Genomic DNA, 4052 nt, shown 5'->3' with positions numbered 1-4052 from the left:
TGTTGTGCATTTAAAATGTAGTACCGAAATAATGTTAGTCTAAAAGTAGCCTATCTAGGCTATACAATAATGACAATGTAAAGTACAGTATATAGGACTTAGGTTGGGGCAAAGCACACATTTAAAACACAAGTGCTAGTGGTCTAGGACTGGAACACTGCCATTTAATCCTGGACTTTAGCAAAGTTTCACAATCGTGTACAGTAAACTGTGTGCTTGTTGGTTAACTTTTACCACACTCTGTCTTAATGGCTTGAGATCTGCCAATTGGAGTGTCATGACAAATGTTGCTCACTAGTTTATACTGAGCATAATTAGTACATAATATTCCCCATGCACTGTCCAATTATAAAACTGCAGTTAACAAACATCTTAAATCTACTTTTGTTAATACAACATATTCATACCACTGACAACTGTGAATTGGGTTTGAGAATGTTGAGTCTTCTGCTCAGTTTCATTCAGCTCCAAGTCACAATTGGACTTTAACACCACTGTGAAGGAGAGCAGGACTGTGCCACTGTTGTGGGATGATGTTTAAAATAGATTAATTTTAGCCTCCAGTTAATAAATCTCACCTGCTATTCTTTACCACCAATCCCTGACCCACAACAACTTTGGGAACATTTGGAGCAAACTGTAAAACCTTAAGACAGTGTAACCCTTATCTCTTGTATATTTCACACACAGAGCTGGTTGCAGCTAGATACACTTTATTCCCCCCCCCCCCCCAAGGCTAATAGAACACTGTAGGGAATGAGTCTAAACCCATGTCTGTTGAATATCTTAGTAAGTCAAGTCACTGATCCAGTTTCCCATTTAATGAGTCAAAAAATCACCATCCTGAAAACAGGTATGGAGGCAGACCCCTCCCCCAGCACAACTCTTGCAGTGACAGCATACATAGCCTTTCATACTGAATTTACCATTGGGTTACACCTGTGAGTAAGCTGTGGGGGAAACAGAGAAAAGTATATTTACTATATCAAATCAGACACAATTCACTGTACAAGTCTACTATTGTCAGGCAGGGAAATAAGACAATTGGTTGTTGTATTTCTAAAAGTACAGGGTCAGTTTGCAGTGGTTACTGGTAGTAAACTTAACAGAGACGCACAGGATTCCAACTGCAAGACAAATGTCTTGTGGTGATGAAAAGCATTTGTGCTACACAATGCTGGTGTCTGTCCAACCAATGCACAGCACTTCAAAAAGAGTCAGTTACTGTACCTGGAATCTCGACATCAAGCAGGGATAGCACTTTCACTAGGAAAATAGGTATCCAGCAGAGGGCGTCGGAGAACTAAACATTGGCCACAGCAAATGTAATAAGATTATGGATTAAATCATTTACCATATTAAAAAAAAAAAAAAAAAAAGGGGGGGGAAAAAAACATGCAGTGTAATTTTACTAACCAACCTGGACTGTACCACTCCAAGTGGAACTTAATTTATGAATAAGTTTTTTATTTTCAATAGTTGACATCTTTCATAAATGCTATAGTAGACTACTTGGATTCTGCCGTATGTCACTTCAGTTTCCCATTGTTACCCTTGTTCAGTCAGAAAACTCATGCAAAGGATTTATTAAAACCTAGATGAGACAACACTGCTACAATATACATATTTTACATGACATTCTTTGGTCTCGCCTTTCGATGTACCCCTGCCTATACATTAGCTTGCAGATAAGTGGAGAGGCTGACCGTAGGGAAGCCATGGGCGGACGGGAAGGACAGCTGCCTTCCCCGTTAGACAAAGCCAAAAAGCAGGTGGAGGCTGGGGAGGGGGAGGAATATTCTGCCACACAGAGGGGATATAATGGGTTGAGCTAAGATATACATCCTTTACTTACAGATTTCACGTATTGTTTAGTGATGGACACATAAGATACTAGCAAACCCATTGACGATTTGATCTGGGATTGGAAGCGCCTAAAATATGCTTGATATTTACATGATCTGAGCAAAGGTCAAAGGGAGTTCCCTGCCAGAGCCGTCGCTTTGCTTAATGAATGGAATGTTTCGTACACTTGTAGCTATTATTTTGTCATTTGGATGATTTGTCGTCATTATCTTTAAGTTTAACCCTTAAATAATGTATCAATTGACTCCAACTAGATTCATTTGATAAACAGCTTCTTTCATGATTTATATTCTTTTCACAAAGTCAGGTAAGTGAGTAACATAAGAGACCTCCGAGGACAGCAATGCTAAAAATCCTATAGCGTGACACTGCAGACTCTCCATCCAGAGATGTTTATTGAACTCCCCACGGAACTTCACATCAAACACCCCAAGAAAGAAGAGGTCCACCCCATATCAAACAGTCAGCACCTGTTTTAAGAACAGAGGTGGTTATGGTATTGCCTAAACCTGTTGGAATTTCCAGCAACATAAAACAAATTATCAAAACATTCAGTAACTGCTGGTTTGCTGGGCACCAGCATTAGGGGATACAGTACATTGACCAGAGACACAATTCACTTTTAAGGTTTGAAAACATTTTGAGGAATAACAAGGTCATACACAGAGCAAACGTGAAGCAATGTTTATATGTAGGCCATTTTATTTCAAATTAAAATGAATGTTGCCTGCTTTTGCTCTGCTCACTGCATGCACAAATATTTCTCTTGAGTAAACGGTTTTCCCCAGAAAAAAAGTGATATACCGGTAATGTTTTAGTTTTTGTGAAAATGGGCTGTCCCTCATTTGACAGATTATTTATTTATTTATTATCCAAATTCCATCCCTGACATGTCTTTTCTTGCCGATCAACTTCAGTCACAATCGCAAGAGCCTGTCTGGCAGACTTTGACAGATGGTTTACAGTCAGCACTTGTTAGCAGGTGCTTCTGTAATCCAACACAGCCCAAATTACTGATTTTTCAAGTCTCACAAGATAACTCTACGTGAAACGCTGGAGAATAGACTTTCCATTAAAAAGTTCAGCGCCAGATGAGGGCAGGTGGAGGCAACCCAGGCTGGGCCTCACCTCCAGGCTTCAGTAACTTGGAAAAATCTGTTGCTTAGGTTTGGCAGATTCAATTTGGGTATTTCAAATTGGGAAATAAATGACCTTTAGGACCCTCCCTGCTGTTTCCTATAGTTACTACAGTAATTAGCTAAGCAACAGACAAGAAGCTGACTTTAAAATTTCCACAGGATGCACACATTTTATTTTTTACTTTAATAAATATTTTAATAAAAAACTATATAGTGTCATTTTAAAACACGGGAATATGTTTGCAGTGATAAAATATGAAGGATTACCTTCATTAAGAATCACTCATCCACACAAACCAAAATATATTCATCTTTCAATGAAGGCTCCCACAGATATATCAAACTTTTCCACCCAGGGAAATGCTTGTTTAACAAAAGTTAGTTAAAGGAACGTATGTATCTATAAATTGCACCACTTGTAAACAGTATTGTCTTTAGCTGCTATGAATTAGCGTCTACATTAACATTTTTTTTAAGAGCTGATGTGCTTTCTTCAGTTGTTTCCCAGATCTCCCCTTGGCTGCTACTAGGGTCCAGCAAACATGACACAGCTAGCCTGGAAAGTAATGGTACAGTGCTGATGAAACCAACCACCAGCAGCGTCTGGCCCATGCACATTGCCTTTTTTTCAATATCTTTTGTCATCCATGTCTTGAATTCACCTCTCCAACAGATAATCGTTGCAGAAATCCCAAGGAAAACCTTGAACTCTCTGTATAGTTGCTTTTTGCGTTCGCTGAATTCCTCTGCCATGTGCACAGCAGTAGTTCCACTTTCTCTCTGAAGAAACTCAGTCAGCGTATGCAAGATTGGGTTGAGGGCACTGTTGATTGGGAGTATGAATAGCACCACCCATGAAGTTATTGTTCCTGGATGAATAAAACAAACAAAAAATACAGTGAAATAGGATAACGAGACCCGAGTACAGTTTCAATAAGACTTATTTCCCAATATAAAGATACAGGATATATACAGTAATTATCCAAGCCCACCGTTTTGAAAATCAGCACTTATTGCACTTCATAAATGGATTCCTTTAAACCTGAA

Source organism: Polyodon spathula, chromosome 9 (assembly GCF_017654505.1).
Source record: "Polyodon spathula isolate WHYD16114869_AA chromosome 9, ASM1765450v1, whole genome shotgun sequence".
NCBI lineage: Eukaryota > Metazoa > Chordata > Actinopteri > Acipenseriformes > Polyodontidae > Polyodon > Polyodon spathula.
This window is presented reverse-complemented; position numbering follows the sequence as displayed.